Below are 19867 nucleotides of genomic sequence, written 5' to 3' on the forward strand. Positions count from 1 at the left end.
ATTTTAAAAATAAACTGAAAATTTTGGTATTTGTTTACTTGCTTCCTTTTTTGAAGAATGTAGCAAAAACAAACAACAAGACAGAATATACATATTCTTGAGAGGTGGGCTCTTAGAATGTCTCAAAATCTCTCTGAAATTATCTCCTGTTAACATTCTCCAGGTCAGAACACTCAAGAGTAATGAGTCTCTTTATGTATACTACCTAATCAATAAGAAATAAAACTTCCAGCACTAACAAATTGCCATTTCAGCAAAAAGAGATTTATTCTGCTTGGCTTGTGTTTCCTCATTAGTAAAGTAAATGCAAGAAAGTCTGATTTATCTGGATTTTTTCCCCCACTGAACAAAAAGTAATTTGGTGAAACTAGAGTTTTATTTTTCATTGTATTGTATTTTTTAATTAAAACTGGCCAGTGGAACCTCTCTATCCCCAAATCATGGTGTGTATTAAATTTCAAGGAATCCTAAAGCAACTGGAGAGAATTTCATTTTTAGCGAACTGCAAGGCATTAAAATCAATAAATGGGCTGATGATGCAATTAATATGCTAGAGGCCTTGAATAGAAAAAATGAAGATTTAGTGTTAGTAACCATTACTTCTCTCAGTTAAAGAAATTTCTAAGCCTGTGTTTTACTAAGTAAACTATATAATCAGGACCACTGAACAGTAGTTGTGTTTTCAAAATAGTTAATGTTAATTAATCTGTTTATTTTGGGTGCGATTATCATTAATTTAGAAATTTGGATGCTCTTCCCTGTACAGCGTCTGTATATAATTCATAACCAAGGATACATCCACTGGAATGGCGAAGCTCTCCAGGAAGGCTTTTCATTCACAATATTACTCAGTTGCTAATATTGGATAAGTTTATCCAGGATCTTGCCAGAGATCAGATTCTCCAGTACTATCCCCATTAACTCCTATATTGCTTTTCCATAAAAAATGCAAGTATAGAAGCATTTGAAAAATATTTTACCATTTCTTTTGCATTCTAAAGACAGTCAGTTTTTGTAATGATTACAAATCAAAATGTAATAGGCTTAAAGCAACATGTGAAACATTACAAAGCCAGTGGGGAATGCCGAGGGTACTTCAACTTGAACCCTGAAATGAAGGAGTTTACAGGCACATGGAGGTGATAATGTTTCTACCCAAATGCCCAGAGTGGTTCCTAAATGAAACCATATATCCTTTAGAGTGGGGGCAGGCCTGGATCTCTATATATTCCAAGTCAGAAACTCATGGACACAAGAACTTGGGCAAATCACTCTGTGTTCCAATGTCTCAAATTCCCTATCTATAAAATGGAAACAATAACCAATGTGCAACATTGTTTTGACAATTAAATGGCATAATGTACATTACAAGATCAAGTGTGGTGCTTTATGTGTAATAGGTGTTAGAGGGGAAACCTGTGCCCCCCCTTCCCCTGTCGTACTGGGTTCACCTCACTGCAAAGTTCAAACATGTTCCACTGTAGAGCATGTCTTCAGGTCAGCTCCTCGGTCCTCAGAGGCATTCCAGGAACTCCCGTGGGGACAAAAGTACATTGCATTTTCACTAATTTCAGTTGGAGAACCAAAATTGAACATTTCCTTCAATGATGACGGTAGTCAAGAAGCCATAGTAGTATTTGCAGTGCTTATGACTCTGTCACCAATATAATAGATATGTATTTTCTTATCACCTTTTCCCGGTGCTAGGATCTCAAAATATTATTTATGTTTATCATTACTTTGAAATTAAAGTAGTTGTTGGACTCAATGTATAACTTTATTTAATGCATTAATCAAAAAGCACATATATTAACTATGGACACAAATTTTAAACATTTCTTGATAAGAGTTGTTTTTAGTATTGTTGGGTTCCTTTAAAACCTATGTACTTTATTTTATGCATTTAAAAGCATTAGTCTGAGAAGACACCCCTTAGGCAATACTAGAAAGGATCCATGGGGGAAAAACAGTGAAGACCTCACCTGCCACAGGGGAGCCAATATCTGCAAGAAGTGTGCGCACAGAGACCAAAATAGAGAATCCACAATGCAAGTAACTGGGAAATAACCCTTAGCGACAGGAACAGATATACCCAGTGATTATAAAAATCTCTGGATGGATCTGAAGGATCGGATCAACAGGACAAAACTGAAGACACCGACAGCATTTGCGGGTGGGTTTAGGGGCTCCTCCTAGGTAGGAACTCCTTTCTTCCAGAGCTGAGGCCAAAAACATCAGATTCACTCTAACTGTTGCCTTTCCTTCCACAACACACAGGCAACCTATCACCAAACCCTGGCTGCTCTGTCTTCAAAATACATCTAAATTTGGTCATCTCACTCACGTCCACCGCTGACACCTGGATCCAGGCCCCTATCATCCCTCACTCGATAATAAATAGATGCCTAGCTGCTCTTGCTATTTCAGGCAAGGCCTGAAACATTCATAAAAGTTTAGAAACACATGACAGAGGCACAGGACTAAAAATACGCCTTGCAAAAGTCTGGAGAAGTCCTCTTATAACACATCCCTGGGGCTCAAAGGGAAGATGGAAATGAAAGGATCCTGAAGGTGAGGCGTAAAAAAATACTCCTCAAAATAAACCCCTTCCCTGGGGCAGCCAGAATTGCAATTTTTTTTTTATCGAAAAAAAGTCACTATGTCTTAAATGCCAATTACATGGTGAGAGAAGAGGTAAGTTTCCACTCCCCAGGTGCAATGAATCTCTCACACCGGGAAAGTTCTTCCAGTTGTTTGCAGTTCATGAACTCCAGATAGCTGGCTTTGGGATTCTGGGGAAGCAGAAATTGGGATTTTCCCTGTCCAGCCACCCTCCGTCCCTCAGGTGTCACTGTATCTCTACTTTCCCAATATAAAGTAATGGGTTCCGGCAACATATATTTGCCTGAGACTACTTCGAGAAGCATTGGCAACGTGTGCTTCATCTTCAATGTCATCAGTGAGAGTCGATGATGTGCTCCAGATGCAGCAACTGACAAGTTCTGACTCTCCAAGGGGACAAGACTGGATGTCATTTGGGATGGGGATTGAACAGGGAGAGAGGTTTCAGTTTTGGTTACAGAGTGGCCTTAGAATGTGTTAAAGTAACAAACTGGGGCACCTGGGTGGCTCAGTCAGTTAAGCATCTGCCTTTGGCTCAGGCCATGATCCCAGGGTCCTGGGATTGAGCCCCACATCGGGCTCCCTGCTCAGTGGGGAGTCTACTTTTCCCTCTGCCCCTCACCCCACTTGTGCTATCTCTCTCTCTCAAATAAATAAATAAAAATAAAGTCTTAAAAAAAAATAAAGTAACAAACTGTTTTGGTATATTTCTGAGTCTTTTGACAAAAAAATATTCACCAAACAGCATGCCCAGAGAGTCCATAAAGGTGTGATGCATGGGAAGTAGCCTCAGGAAGGTAGGAGCAGGACTTCCCAGTAGGCTGCTAATACCTTTCCAGACACTTCTGGGTGACCAGAGGCTTAATGACGAAGTCCAAAGAGTCAAAGAACTAAAAACCTAAGCAGCTTTGGGTATATATTCAAATATAACTCATCTGGTTTTTGTGAGGAAGGACTGTCACTAAATACTCTTCATCTCTTGCCTTATTCCCTAGCCTTTCCCACAAAACTGAAATAAGTTACCTGGCAGTGAGTGTGAGAGAGAAACAGTATTCAAAGCCCACTTCCTTCCTCTGCTTCCACTGGCAAGTCAGCTGCCTCCAGGAAGACAGAACTGAGTCTTACTCCATACCAGAAATTTCACAGGGGCAGCTTTGCTGGTGACAAGGTGGGCACACACTACTAGGAAGCACATTTTGGCTTTATAAGTAAGTTAGAGGCTATTTGATTCCCATCTGCTAGATTCTTATTTCTTATTTGGTTCAAACCTCAGCTAGAAAAGAAATAGCATCTAGGTACTAAGCCCCTCCAAGCCCCATGCATTAGCTACTTGATAAACAGTTCCTTCAAATAATCCAAGAAAGAAAGTAATGTGTGTCCTAAGAAAAACAGACACATAGGTAAAGAGCTGTGATGGCTGAGAAAGAAATAGGTCCTTCTGGTTGCTTGGTGGGCAGAAAATTTCATCGAGGGTAAAAAAACACGAGGTGGCACTTGAAGAGAAGAAGAATTTACACATGAGGAATTGGAAAAAAACATAAGCAGTCAGATCCAAGCACTTGAACAAAAGCCTGAAAGCATGAGAATGTGGGGCACACTGTAAATATGGAGCAGAAAACAGTTAAGTTTGACTAATACCCAGCAGTGTCTGGAAAACCTGCTTAGCCTAAGGACACCGAATTCTGCTTAGTGAAAAATAAGGAACAACTGAGGATATACACCCAGGTCCCAAATGTTGTAGTCAGAATTTATCTTTGGGTATCTGTGAAATGTTAAAGGAAATACTTATGAGAGTGTATCTATTTGGCATACATAGTAAGCTTGAGACATTATAAAGAAAAGGAACATGGTTCCTGCATAAAGATATTGAAATTCATGAAACTGTTAACTTAATATAGTATGATCAATTTCATACACTTTAGTAACATGCAGTCATTGAGATGATGCTTTTGAAAAGTATTTAATGACACAAGAAAATGATAAAAATATGTAAAATATTAAAAAGATTCAAATATTCAGGGCTCCTGGGTGGCTCAGTCAGTTGGGCATCCAGCTCTTGGTTTCAGCTCAGGTCGTGATCCCACGTTGGACTCAGTGCTCAGTGTAGAATCTATTTCAAATTATGATAGATTTATTTTAGTTTTTACAATTTTCCCCCAAATTTGTAACTCTATAACAGCCATTGTAACAACCTTTAAGGCACAGAGTACTAGTAGTTTAGGAACAATTTATATATCCGATTTTGAATGCCAAATTGATAGCATACTTAGATAGTATGAGATATTTGATAGAGAAAACTGTCTACAGTTTTCTCTCATTCCATAGGTTTTTTGGTGATATCAACAAACATCCAGACCAGGCAGGGAGGGGGGGGCAGGGGAAAGATGGTGACAGAAAAGGACAGAGAGTAGAGATTTTAACACTTTACCAAACGATGCCATTTTCATTTTGCCAGAAAGTATTACATACAACCGGAAATTGGACTCTCCAATACTAAAATTACTGAGAAGCGGAAAATAAATCCCATAATTAGATATCACATTCACGTTGCCAACTTTAAGAATTTTTCAGCTACAGTGGATGTCCACACAATGGCAACACTGTTAGATGTTTCATGTGACTGTTGTTTGCTTTTACTTTCTCACAAAACTGGGACAGACTGTTTAGTGCTGCGTGTTAGGTGTCCTTTTCTCCCATCACAGTGAACATTTAAATAAACTTTTCACTGAAGTATATCCTTGGATGTTGTTAGAGATGGTTATTTTTTTTTAAAGATTTTATTTATTTATTTATTTGACAGAGAGAGACACAGCGAGAGAGGGAACACAAGTAGGGGGAGCGAGAGAGGGAGAAGCAGGCTTCCCACGGAGCAGGGAGCCCCATGCGGGGCTCGATCCCAGGACCCTGGGATCATGAACTGAGCTGAAGGCAGCCGCCTAACAACTGAGCCACCCAGGCGTTCCAGAGATGGTTATTATACATGCTTTTCCTGTGGTATCAGTTGTAGGAGCAAAAGGTAATTGACAACAAGGTAGGTGAGATTGATCTTTTGGTATGTTATATGTCTCCTTTCTGATTAATTAAATGCAAAAGCCCTTGTTATTCTATGTGTTTCTCTGTAGTTTGTAATCATATAAACCAATGGTTCTCAAATTTTTGCATTTTCTTATGCCAGAAAATATTTAAAGGGCAAATAGGAGGACCATAGATTATTACTGTAATTTCATAAAAGCAATTTATTTTAAAGTATAATTTGGAAATAGTAATTGAATTAATTTAGTTATTAGAGAAGTTTCCTAAGTGTCCTTACTTCTTCCATATCGTTATGGATCAATGAAAACATTTTCAACTTCTACTGGTCTGTGAACAGTATTTGGGATCTCAAAGGACGGTCTTTATTTTCATTTGAGATCCAGAGAGCGTGAGGAAAATGAAGAACATTTAAAAACCCGCCTAAATTTGGCTGATAATGAATACTTTAAGTATGTTTTGTAAAATTTTAGCAATTTGGTAAACTGAGATTGGATGCTGATTTAGAAAACCTGTAAATACCAGCCCAAATATAAGTGTCCTTTATTCAGTGGTTAAAAGAAACATTCAAAATCTGTAAACTCAATCATTAAAACAAGAAAGCAATGATATAGATACTATTTTTTTATTGAAAGAGCCTAACTGGTTATAACCTTTGGAATTCCCATATGCATATTTTAAGCAAATATTAGTGATACATAGTTTTACAAAAAAGTATTGTGTCCCATTAGATGTACCAATTAGTCTTTCTATCTCAAATTAAGGGGAAAAGATTTTATTTATGCCCAGACACTCTAATGCTTAAAGGTATGATGCCAAACACTGAGCTCAAAATTACAAAATTCAAATATTCAGATATTTGCAAATATCTGTGGTAGTAGTTATGTTCATTAAACACCTGAATGCTTGATAGATTTTATTTTTTCCCTATTTTGTCTGAACCATTACCAATAAAATTCAGTTTAATTATGATCTTTTTTCATTAATAGTATTCTAACAGGTTATTTTCTGGTTTGAGAAAAAAATTCAATACCTTTCAGTTTTGAAAAATAGCTATGGATATAAGGTTTTTGGTTGACAGATGTAGTTTTTACTTTTAGTACTTTGAATGACACCTGACTTCCTTCTGACCTTTATTGTTTCTGATGAGGAAACAGCTGTTGATCTTCTGAGTTTCCTTATACATGATGAGTTGTTTTTCTCCTACTACTTTTAAGATTATCTATGGAATGTTAGCTTTTTAATACTTTGACTTCATTTTCCCATCGTAGAGCACCCAGAGAAGAGAGTTTCCATCAAGATGGGGACAGAGGCAGAAGAACACATTGTAGCTTAAATACCATAGACTCTTGCTGTTCTTAACTGTGATTTAGTAGATTTTCTTGAATGACAGTTTTCCCATTTGCTGGATGTCCTTAGGATAATTTCCAGAGACTTTAAATGACTGTTGTCTCTAATAATTGTATCTAGTTAAGTGGTTGTCCTTATGGGGGTGAAGGAGAGTCTTCCAAACTCATCACTCTGCCATCTGGAAGTCCTGCCTTCCATGATATGGCCTCCCACTCATGAAGAAAAAAAAACAAACCATAAGCTCTAACATATCACATCACTGATTTTGCATTCAGGTTTTTTTTTTCATGCCATGATGTGTTATCTCATTAGGACTTGCTTTATTTTAGTTAATGTTAATAGTTTTCATTCTTAGAATTTTTTTTCTATGAGCTATATCCAGAATCTATTACTGGCATAACTTCTCTTTTCCTTTTAGCAGCATTATAACCAATATGCCTCCCTAGGCGACTGCTAACCTGTTTCTGATATAGTAGTTAGGCCTATCTCAGAGAGTATACAATGGTGCTTAATCACACTTCAGGTCTTCACTGCAGAAAAATAGTATGGTCTTTGCAAGTCAGTTAGCCTCTCTAAAAATAAATTTCTTCATCTGTAAAATGGGGTTGATATTGGTAACTATCTACAAGGACTATTGCAAGGATTAAATGAGGTAAAGAAAAGTTTAAACCAATGTCTTGCACATGGAAAGTGTCCATAAGTGTAAGTCCTTGGTAGATCAGCCTTGATTACCAAGGTAGGCAAGAATATGATACATCATTCACCCTTTTGGGTTTAATTTCCCATAAAAATAAATAATTTAATCACAGAAACACATAGGCATAAAATATACCAATTTCTATTCACAATTATATATGATGAGAAAAAGGTAAAACCAAAAAATAATTACTTAAATCAAGATAGTAAATTGAACTGTTTTTAGACTTACATATATAAAATGTTGCTATTTTTAAGTCTTCTCTCACCTTGAAATGTCTCAAGTTTATGTACAAGTTTGTCCTCCATTTGTTAGCAGCCTATTCTCAACTGGTGTTAAACAACCTTATCTATTCCTCTCAGCATATTTCAGAAGAATAAACTACTGATTTCTTCAAGAAAAGTTATATCTACCCTTTCCAGGTCTGAGGCCCTAGCATATTCTCTTTACTGTCATCTCCTTGATGTAAGGGCACAATTTCTTTGTTGGCTTCATCAGGCGTGAAGTACTTATCCATGTGCCTAAAGAATGTATTTATTCAATCTGAATAGAAAATTACTTCAAATAGATGTTAGGTTAATATTTTCCTTTATGTACTTGATAATGGCATACATCTGTCCCTTGGGGAACCATTAGGATTGATAAAGTGTGACTTTTGTCTGTTCTCCCTAGGAATAGTAAAATCTTGGAGCCTCTCTTTACCAATAAAATGAATAACATGCAATGTTTGCAAATTTCCTGTGAAAAACCTCAGTCTAGAAATGGTGTTTTCTTGTTCTTTTAATGCTTTTATGGACAAAAATAGGAGAATAGACTCAGGGTCTGAGAGGGCTCAAATTCTGAACCAACTATCTTACCTCTCAAATTCTGAACCAGCTATTTGGTTCTAAGAAAAAGAAGAAGGCAGGTGGCAAAATAAAGACATTTCCTTTAGTTTTTCTAGGACTAATAGGGAGCATATAACTTATATCTGTGGATAAGAAATGTAGGACACATATGAGCCTCCAAATACTAAATCCGAGTATTGGACTAAAGTTGGTGTAGCCATGGAAAACTGAAAGCTTCCTCACAGTAGGACCTACTCAGTGAAAGTCACAGAGGCACGGACCAGAAGTAAGGCCCAGCCTAAAAAATAGAATTATGTCTGATTCTCTTCCAGTTCCCAGAACAAACCCAGATTCCTGTGAGTGAGACATCAATGACTCGGTCAGTTGAGTTCGCCCTGGTGATTGACACAGTGACTGATTCCTGAGCCAGCCCGCTTTGTCATGGCCACCTGTGTTCCTCACAATCAAAGATCTTTTCCTGACCGCACTCATCTCTCTACCTTTTGGTAGCACTCTCTGTTTCTCTCTTAAAGAGGCCAGCCTTTAAAAACAAAACAAAACAGAGGGCGGAGCAAGATGGTGGAGGAGTAGGAGACCTGATTTCGTTTGGTCTCAGGAATTCAGCTGAATAGGGGTCAAACCATTCTGAACACCTACGAACTCAACAGGAGATCACAGAAAAGAACAGCAGCAACTCACTGAAGAGAAAAACGACCACTTTCTGGAAGGAAGGACGTGTGGAGAAGTGAATCCGAGGCGATATTCGGGAGGATAGACGGCGGGGGAGGGGGCCTCCATCGGCCGCTTCTGGAAAGTGATAGAGCAGCAGAGCACAAAATCGGAACTTTTAGAAGTCGGCTCTGCTGAGGGACGTCGCTCCAGTGGCTAAGCGGGGAGTGGAACCCTCGTGGGACAGTGTGGTCTCAGGACCCTCGGGGTCACAGAAAGACCAGGGGTGCCTGAGTGCAGCAGAGCTCCCAGGTATTAGACCGGGGAAGCTGGCTGCAGAGATGGAGCCGAGACACAGGCTCTCAGCTCGGGGTTGCCATAAACTGTGATCCGCAGCACAGTCGGGCCACTGCTCCTCCAGCAGGGACCCAACAAGCGGCAGATCCGGGGAGACTCCCCTTCCTCCCCTGGGAGGAGTGGCGTGGGAGTGCACTGCAGGGATCTGCTGGGTTTGGAGACTCCACATGGGGTCGGGTGCCAGAGATAGCAACGGTCGGTCACAGGCCGGGTGAGCACGGAGTGTGGCTGGAGACCGGGGAGACGGGAGTGACTGACTGCTTTTCTCTGGGGGCACACTGAGGACTGGGGCCCCAAGTTCTCGGCTCCTCTGGGGCACAGATTGGGAGGCCACCATTTTCACTCTCGTCCTCCAAGACTGTATGGAAAGGTTGCAGGGAACAAAAGCTCCCAAGAGCAAACCCAATCAGATTACTTAGCCCAGATCGGCAAGGGCGGGGCAATTCTGCCTCCGGCAAAGACATTTGGGAACCATGGCAATAGGCCCCTCCCCCAGAAGATCAGCAAGAACCGCCAGCCAAGACCAGGTTTACCAATCAATGAGAACAACAGAACTCCAGCGCTAGGGGAATACTGCACATAGAATTTGTGGCTTTTTTACCATGATTCTTTAGAATTTCAAAGTTAATTTTTTTAACTTTTTTTTTTGAATTTTTCTTTTTCCCTTTTTCAACCAACATCTTATTAATCCCTTTTTAAAAAAATATTTTTATTTTTCATTTTTAGAGTCATATTCTATCCCTTCACAGTAGTTACCCGTATTTTTGGCATATATATATATATATATATATATATATATATATATATATATGTTGTTCTCTCTTTAAAATTTTGAGATACAGTTTCTTCTAACAGATCAAAATATACCCAAAATCTCTAGTGTATGGCTTTGTTCTAGTCTACTGTCTGATCACGTTCTCTCCCCCTTTTTCTTTCTTTTTTTATCCTCTTCTTTTTTCAAATAACCTCTTATCAATTACTTTTATGAAATGTTTTATAATTTTCATCTTAACAGTCATATTCCATCTCTTCATCATATCAACCCTTATTTTTATACATATATAAGTTTTTCTTTCTTTAAAATTTTGGGAGTCACTTTCTTCTAACAGACCAAAATACACCCAAAATCTAGTGTGTGGCACCGATCTATGCACCAGCCTGATCATATTTGATCAGATTCTTTTTTTTTTGTTTTGTTCTGTTTTCGTTTGTTTTTATCTTTATCTTTTTCTTTTTCTCTTCTCTTTCTTTCCCTTTCTTTTCCCCTGGTTTCAGGTCTTTTCTGATTTCTTTAGAGTATGTTTTCTGGGGACATTGTTACCCTGTTTGCATTTTGTTCTCTATTCATCTATTCTCCTCTGGACAAAATGACAAGACGAAAAAAATCACCTCAACAAAAAGAACAAGAGGTAGTACTGTCAGCCAGGGATCTACTCAATACGGACATTAGTACGATGTCAGACCTAGAGTTCAGAATCATGATTTTAAAGATACTAGTTGGGCTTGAAAAAAGTATGGAAGTTATTAGAGAAACCCTTTCTGGAGAAATAAAAGAACTAAAATCTAACCAAGTCAAAATCAAAAAGGCTATTAATGAGGTGCAATCAAAAATGGGGGCACTAACTGCTAGGATAAATGAGGCAGAAGAGAGAATCAGTGATATAGAAGACCAAATGATGGAAAATAAAGCAGCTCAGAAAAAGAGAGATAAACAACTACTGGATCACGAGGGCAGAATTCGAGAGATAAGTGATACTATAAGACGAAACAACATTAGAAAAATTGGGATCCCAGAAGAAGAAGAAAGAGACAGAGGGGAAGAAGGTATATTGGAGCAAATTTTAGCAGAGAACTTCCCTAATTTGGGGAAGGAAACAGGCATCAAAATCGGGGAGGCAAAGAGAACCCCTCTCAAAATCAATAAAAATAGGTCAACACCCAACATCTAATAGTAAAACTTGCAAGACAAAGAGAAAATCCTGAAAGCAGCTTGGGAGAAGAGATATGTAACCTACAATGGTAGAAATATTAGATTGGCAACAGACCTATCCACAGAGACCTGGCACGCCAGAAAGGACTGGCAAGATATCTTCAGAGCACTAAACGAGAAAAATATGCAGCCAAGAATACTATATCCAGCTAGCCTGTCATTGAAAATAGAAGGACAGATAAAAAGCTTCCAGAACAAACAAAAACTAAAGGAATTTGCAAACACGAAACCAGCCCTCCAAGAAATATTGAAAGGGGTCCTCTAAGCAAAGAGAGAGCCTAAAGGCAGCATAGATCAGAAAGGAACACAGACAATATACAGTAACAGTCACCTTACAGGCAATAAATACAGTGGCACTAACTTCATACCTTTCAATAGTTACCCTGAATGTAAATGGGCTAAATGCCCCAATCAAAAGACACAGGCTATCAGATTGGATTAAAAAACAAGACCCATCGATATGCTATCTGCAAGAGACTCATTTTAGACCCAAGGCACCCCCAGATTGAAAGTGAGGGGGTGGAAAACCATTTACCATGCTAATGGACACCAAAAGAAGGCTGGGGTGGCAATCTTTATATCAGACAAATTAGATTTTAAAACAAAGACTGTAATAAGAAATGAGGAAGGACACTATATCCCACTTAAAGGGTCTATCCAACAAGATCTAACAATTGTAAATATCCATGCCCCTAACGTGGGAGCAGACAATTATATAAGGCAATTAATAACAAAAGCAAAGAAACACATTGACAACAATACAATAATAGTGGAGGACTTTAACAGGCCCTCACTGAAATGGACAGATCATCTAAGCAAAAGATCAACAAGGAAATAAAGACTTTAAATGACACACTGGACCAAATGGACTTCACAGACATATTCAGAACATTCCATCCCAAAGCAACGGAATACACATTCTTCTCTAGTGCCCATGGAACATTCTCCAGAAGAGATCATATCTATTAACTAATTAATTAAAAAAATTCATGGAAACCAATGAAAATGAAAACACAACTGTTCAAAATCTTTGGGATGCAGCAAACGCAGTCCTAAGAGGAGAGTATATAGCAATACAGGCCTTTCTCAAGAAACAAGAAAGGTCTCAAATACACAACCTAACCCTATACCTAAAGGAGCTGGAGAAAGAACAGCAAATAAAGCCTAAAACCAGCAGGAGAAGAGAAATAATGAAGATCAGAGCAGAAATCAATGAACTAGAAACCAAAAGAACAGTAGAACAGATCAACGAAACTAGGAGCTGGTTCTTTGAAAGAATGAACAAGATTGATAAACCCCTGGCCAGACGAAAAGAGAAATGACCCAAACCAACAAAATCATGAATGAAAGAGGAGAGATCACAACGAACACCAAAGAAATACAATTAATAGAACATACTATGAGCAACTATATGCCAGCAAATTAGATAACCTGGAAGAAATGGATGCATTCCTAGAGATGTATCAACTACCAAAACTGAACCAGGAAGAAATAGAAAACCTGAACAGACCTATAACCACTAAGGAAATTGAAGCAGTCATCAAAAATCTCCCACCAAACAAAAGCCCAGGGCCAGATGGCTTCCCAGGGGAATTCTACCAAACATTTAAAGAATTAATACCTATTCTTCTGAAACTGTTCCAAAAAATAGAAATGGAAGGAAAACTCCCAAATTCGCTTTATGAGGCCACCATTACCTTGATCCCCAAACCAGACAAAGACCCCATCAAAAAGGAGAACTACAGACCAATATCCTTGATGAACATGGATGCAAAAATTCTCACCAAAACACTAGCCAATAGGATCCAACAGTACATTAAAAGGATTATTCACCACGACAAAGTGGGATTTATCCCTGGGCTGCAAGGTTGTTTCAAGATCTGCAAATCAATCAACGTGATACAATACATTAACAAAAGAAAGAACAAGAACCATATGATCCTCTCAATAGATGCAGAAAAAGCATTTGACAAAGTACAGCATTCTTTCTTGATCAAAACTCTTCAGAGTATAGGGATAGAGGGTACATACCTCAATATCATAAAAGCCATCTATGAAAAACCTACAGCGAATATCATTCTCAATAGGGAAAAGCTGAGAGCTTTCCCCCTAAGGTCAGGAATGCGGCAGGGATGTCCACTATCACCACTGCTATTCAACATAGTATTAGAAGTCCTAGCCACAGCAGACAACAAAAAGAAATCAAAGGCATCCAAATCAGCAAAGAAGAAGTCAAACTCTCACTCTCTGCAGATGATATGATACTTTATGTAGAAAACCCAAAAGACTCCACCCCAAAACTGCTAGAACTCATACAGGAATTCAGTCAAGTGGCAGGATGTAAAATCAATGCACAGAAATCAGTGGCATTCCTATACACCAACAACAAGACAGAAGAAAGAAAAATTAAAGAGTCGATGCCATTTACAATTGCACCCAAAACCATAAGATACCTAGGAATAAATCTAACCAAAGAGGCTAAGGATCTGTACTCAGAAAACTATAAAATACTCATGAAAGAAATTGAGGAAGTCACAAAGAAATGGAAAAATGTTCCATGCTCATGGATTGGAAGAACAAATATTGTGAAGATGTCAATGCTACCTAGAGCAATCTACACATTCAATGCAATCCCCATCAAAATACCCTCCGCTTTTTTCAAAGAAATGGAACAAATAATCCTAAAATTTGTATGGAACCAGAAAAGACCCCAAATAGCCAGAGGAATGTTGAAAAAGAAAAGCAAAGCTGGCGGTATCACAATTCCAGACTTCCAGCTCTATTACAAAGCTGTCATCATCAAGACAGTATGGTACTGGCACAAAAACAGACACATAGATCAATGGAACAGAATAGAGAGCCCAGAAATGGACCCTCAACCCTATGGTCAACTCATCTTTGACAAAGCAGGAAAGAATGTCCAGTGGAAAAAAGACAGTCTCTTCAACAAATGGCATTGGGAAAATTGGACAGGCACATGCAGAAGAATGAAACTGGACCATTTCCTTACACCACACACAAAAATAGACTCCAAATGGTTGAAAGACCTAAACGTGTGACAGGAGTCCATCAAAATCCTAAACGAGAACACAGTAAGCAACCTCTTTGACCTCAGCCACAGCAACTTCTTCCTAGAAACATCACCAAAGGCAAGGGAAGCAAAGGCAAAAATGAACTATTGGGATTCCATCAAGATAAAAAGCTTTTGCACAGTAAAAGAAACAGTCCACAAAACCAAAAGACAACCGACAGAATGGGAGAAGATATTTGCAAATGACATATCAGATAAAGGGCTAATATCCAAAATCTATAATGAACTTATCAAACTCAACAGACAAAGAACAAACAATCTAATCAAGAAATGGGCAGAAGACATGAACAGACATTTTTCCAAAGAAGACATCCAAATGGCCAACAGACACATGAAAAAGTGTTCAATATCGCTCGGCATCAGGGAAATCCAAATCAAAACCTCAGTGAGATACCACCTCACACCAGTCAGAATGGCTAAAATTAACAAGTCAGGAAACGACAGATGTTGGCGGGGATGTGGAGAAAGGGGAACCCTCCTACACTGTTGGTGGGAATGCAAGCTGGTGCAACCACTCTGCAAAACAGTATGGAGGTTCCTCAAACAGTTGAAAATAGAGCTACTGTACTATCCAGCAACTGCATTACTGGGTATTTACCCCAAAGATACAAATGTAGGGATCCAAAGGGGTACATGTATGCCAATGTTTATAGCAGCAATGTCCACAATAGCCAAACTGTGGAAAGAGCCAAGATGTCCATCGACAGATGAATGGATAAAGAAGAAGTGGTATATATATACAATGGAATATTATGCAGCCATCAAAAGGAATGAGATCTTGCCATTTGCAACGACGTGGATGGAACTGGAGGGTGTCATGCTTAGTGAAATAAGTCAATCAGAGAAAGACATGTATCATATGACTTCACTGATATGAGGAATTCTTAATCTCAGGAAACAAACTGAGGGTTGCTGGAGTGGTGGGGGGTGGGAGGGATGGGGTGGCTGGGTGATAGACATTGGGGAGGGTATGTGCTATGGTGAGCAAGACTGTGAATTGTGCAAGATTGTTGAATCACTTATCTGTACCTCTGAAACAAATAATGCAATATAAGTTAAGAAAAAAATAAAAGAAGAAGATAGCAAGAGGGGAAGAATGAAGTGGGGGGAACGTGGAGGGGGAGAAAACCATGAGAGTCGACGGACTCTGAAAAACAAACTGAGGGTTCTAGAGGGGAGGGGGGTGGGGGAATGTGTTAGACTGGTGATGGGTATTAAGGAGGGCACATTCTGCATGGAGCACTGGGTGTTATGCACAAACAATGAATCATGGAACACTACATCGAAAACTAATGATGTAGTGTATGGTGATTAACATAACAATAAAAAATTTAAAGAAAAATTTAAAAACAAAACAAAACAAAAACATATATGTCATATTTAAACACAGAGATGACAATAGCAACTACTTTAATAGTGTTTACTATGTGTCAGACACTTTTCCAAGCATTTTCCATACACAGTTGACCCTTGAACAATGTGGGTGTTAGGGGAACCAACACCCCCACTCATAGCTGAAAAATTTTTTTTTTTAAAGATTTTATTTATTTATTCATGAGAGACAGAGAGAGAGAGAGGGGCAGAGGGAGAAGCAGGCTCCCAAGGAGCAGGGAGCCCGATGTGGGACTCAATCCCAGGACCCTGGGATCATGACCTGAGCCGAAGGCAGACATTTAACCATCTGAGCCACCCAGGCGTCCCATAGCTGAAAATTCTTTTATAACTTTTCACTCCCCGCAAATTCTACTATTAATAGCCTACTGTTGACCAGAAGTCTTATTGATAACATAAATGGTCAATTAACACATATTTTGCATGTTAAATGCCTTATGTAGTGTATTCCTACAATAAAGTAAGTTAGAGAAAAGAAAATGTCATTAAGAAAATCATAAGGAGGGGCGCCTGGGTGGCTCAGTCAGTTAAGCATCTGCCTTCGCCTCAGGTCATGATCCCAGGGTTCCAGGATGGAGCCCAATGTCTGGCTCTCTGCTCAGTATGGAGACTGCTTCTCCCTCTCCCTCTGCCCCACCCCTCACTCATGCTCATGCTCTCTCTCTCTCAAATAAATAAATAATATCTTTTAAAAAAAAGAAAAGAAGATCATAAGGAAAAGAAAATACATTCACAGTACCATGATATAAAAAATATCTGCGTACAACTGGAGCCTTGCAGTTCAAATGCTTGTTGTTCAAGGGTCAACAATATTAATAGAGTTAATGCCCAGAAAAAAACCTAGGCAAGAGGTACAATATTATACCATTTATACAGGAGAAAACTGACGTACAGAACAGATAAGGAACTTGTACTAGGTTACACAGCTAGTAAATGTGGGGCTTAGATTCAAACCATAAGCTCGGAATTCATCTTCTTTTTTTATTTATTTTGTTTTATTTTATTATGTTATGTTAGTCACCATACATTACATTATTAGTTTTTTAAAGATTTTATTTATTTATTTATTTAGGCACCCCAATAGTTCAATTTTTTTTATTTTATTATGTCATGTAAATCACCATACATTACATCATTAGTTTTTGATGTAGTGTTCCATGATTCATTGTTTGCGTATAACACCCAGTGCTCCATTCAGTACTTGCCCTCTTTAATACCCATCACCAGTCTAACCCATCCCCCCACCGCCCTGCCCTCTAGAACCCTCAGTTTGTTTCTCAGAGTCCATAGTCTTTCAGGGTTCATCTCTCCCTCCGATTTCCCCCCCTTCACTTTTACCTTCCTGCTGTCTTCTTCTTCTTCTTTTTTTTTTAAAGATTTTATTTTATTTTTTGACAGTGAGAGAAGGAACACAAGCAAGGAGAGTGGGAGAGGGAGAAGCAGGCTTCCTGCAGAGCAAGGAGCCCAATATGGGACTCGATCCCAGGACCCTGGAATCATGACCTGAGCCAAAGGCAGATGCTTAATGTCTGAGCCACCCAGGCGCCCCTTCTTCTTCTTTTTTTTTTTTTTAACATATAATGTATTATTTGTTTCAGAGGTACAGGTCTGTGATTCATCAGTCTTACACAATTCACAGCACTCATCATAGCACATACCCTCCCCAATGTTCATCACCCAGCCACCCCATCCTTCCCACCCCCACCACTCCAGCAACCCTCAGTTTGTTTCTTGAAATTAAGAATTCCTCCTATCAGTGAGATTCATATGATACTTGTCTTTCTCTGATTGACTTATTTCACTCAGCATAATACCCTCTAGTTCCATCCACGTCGTTGCAAATGGCAAGATCTCATTCCTTTTGATGGCTGCATAATATTCCATTGTGTATATATACCACATCTTCTTTATCCTTTCATCTGTCGATGGACATCTTGGCTCTTTCCACAGTTTGGCTATTGTGAACATTACCACTATAAACATTGGGGTGCACGTACCCCCTTGGATCCCTACATTTGTATCTTTGGGGTAAATACCCAGGAGTGTAATTGCTGGGTTGTAGGGTAGCTCTATTTTCAACTTTTTGAGAAACCTCCATACTGTTTTCCAGAGTGGTTGTACCAGCTTGCATTCCCACCAACAGTGTAGGAGGGTTCCCCTTTCTCCGCATCCTCACCAACATCTGCAATTTCCTGACTTGTTAATTTTAGCCATTCTGACTGGTGTGAGGTGGTATCTCACTGAGGTTTTGATTTGGATTTCCCTGATGCCGAGCGATATTGAGCACTTTTTCATGTATCTGTTGAACATTTGGATGTCTTCTTTGGAAAAATGTCTGTTCATGTCTTCTGCCCATTTCTTGATTGGATTATTCTTTGGGTGTTGAGTTTGGTAAGTTCATTATAGATTTTGGATACTAGCCCTTTATCTGATATATCATTTGCAAATATCTTCTCCCATTCTGTCAGTTGTGTTTTGGTTTTGTTGACTGTTTCCTTTGCTGTGCAAAAGCTTTTTATCTTGATGAAGTCCCAATAGTTCATTTTTGCCCTTGCTTCCCTTGCCTTTGGCGATGGTTCTAGGAAGAAGTTGCTGTGGTAGAAGTCGAAGAGGTTGCTGCCTGTGTTCTCCTCTAGGATTTTGATGGACTCCTGTCTCACATTGAAGTCTTTCAACCATTTGGAGTCTATTTTTGTGTGTGTGTAAGGAAATGGTCCAGTTTCATCTTCTGCATGTGGCTGTCCAATTTTCCCAACACCATTTGTTGAAGAGGCTGTCTTTTTTCCACTGGACATTCTTTCCTGCTTTGTCGAAGATTAGTTGACCATAGAATTCAGGGTCCATTTCTGGGCTTTCTATTCTGTTCCATTGATCTATGTGTCTGTTTTTGTGCCAGTACCACACTGTCTTCATGATTACAGCTTTGTAATAGAGCTTGAAGTCCGGGATTGTGATACCACCAGCTTTGTTTTTCTTTTTCAACACAGAATTCATCTTCTTAACCATTATCCTCCACCACATCTCAAGAGAGAGACCAATAAGGATAAATAGCCAATAGATGCAGATATAAAAACATCAATTTCTTCAGAGCATCAAACCACAGTACATACATTTTTTGACCTTTCAATTATTGTAGATAAATCATTGCATTGATAAAAATTCTGAAATACAGAGCAATAGGTGATTAAAATGGTAGAGGGGAATTGGGCACTGTTCCTTGACTATGTGGCAGGAAGAGATCTTCCCTGAAAAAGGCACTTGTATCTTTTCCAAGATTTTATTTTCTGATTTAATAAAATATTTCTGATCTTTTACATTACTATAGAACAAAACAATGATGTATATTTTATAACTTACATAGCTGTTTTCATGTAGTTTTAACAGTTCTCAACAAAATTTTTTTTATTTATAGCCCATGGGAAGGAAGAGTTTGAGGGGCTTCAAGGAAGTTTGTGGTGCTAAGCAACACTTCTGTTCATGTACACCCTCCCATTCTATGGTTTTGCTCATGAACCCATAATATCTTGGTACTTATGTATAAATTTTAATAGCATAGAGAACAGCTTAATCTTATTTACACAGTACTCTTTATTTCACTGCTTATTTGCTATCTAAAAGTATAATACAATTCAGCAGAAAAATGTATACAGTCGAATACATTTCTTGATTACTCAGAGTAATGCAAAAAAAATGCAAAAAAAGTAACAGTTTTATTTAAAGCCTTTAACTTTATTTTTTAAGTTTTTTATTTTAATCATCAGTAATCTTCAAAAAGTTACATTTACTTTCCCAACTTCTATATTTTTAATGAGATTAGGTAGGCTTTTATCTATTCCTCTTAA

Source organism: Zalophus californianus, chromosome 14 (assembly GCF_009762305.2).
Source record: "Zalophus californianus isolate mZalCal1 chromosome 14, mZalCal1.pri.v2, whole genome shotgun sequence".
Lineage (NCBI taxonomy): Eukaryota > Metazoa > Chordata > Mammalia > Carnivora > Otariidae > Zalophus > Zalophus californianus.